Below are 408 nucleotides of genomic sequence, written 5' to 3'. Positions count from 1 at the left end.
CCGCCCCCTTTCATGCAAAACCCGGCGGCGAGGCCACGCTCGAGTGGAGGAGCCGCCGCACGCTGATTGGTCGCTGGAAACCCATTTATTCCCTGACAGCCCCCATCACATGGATGGTTGTCTATTAACTTGTTCAAAAAAGTATCAGGAGTTGTCAAGGCAGAGAAGAGTGTTTGCAAAAGGGGGAAAGTAGTTTGCTGCCTCTTTAAGACTAGGGCTGAGAGAAAGAAGAGGAGAGAGAAAGAAAGGGAGAGAAGTTTGAGCCCCAGGCTTAAGCCTTTCCAAAAAATAATAATAACAATCATCGGCGGCGGCAGAATCGGCCAGAAGAGGAGGGAAGCGCTTTTTTTGATCCTGGTTCCAGTTTGCCTCTCTCTCTTTTCTTCCCCCAAATTATTCTTCGTCTCT

The 408-nt window shown here is 49.3% G+C and overlaps 1 protein-coding gene across 1 annotated transcript in view; it reads left to right on the top strand.

Moving 5' to 3' along the window:
* SOX2 (SRY-box 2) overlaps positions 1 to 408 on the top strand; it is a 3,933-nt gene that overhangs the window by 1,302 nt on the left and 2,223 nt on the right. The gene's annotated exons all lie outside the window — the stretch shown is intronic.

This window comes from Myotis davidii, unplaced genomic scaffold (genome assembly GCF_000327345.1).
Source record: "Myotis davidii unplaced genomic scaffold, ASM32734v1 scaffold102, whole genome shotgun sequence".
In the NCBI taxonomy this organism is placed as follows: Eukaryota; Metazoa; Chordata; class Mammalia; order Chiroptera; family Vespertilionidae; genus Myotis; species Myotis davidii.
This window is presented reverse-complemented; position numbering and strand designations above follow the sequence as displayed.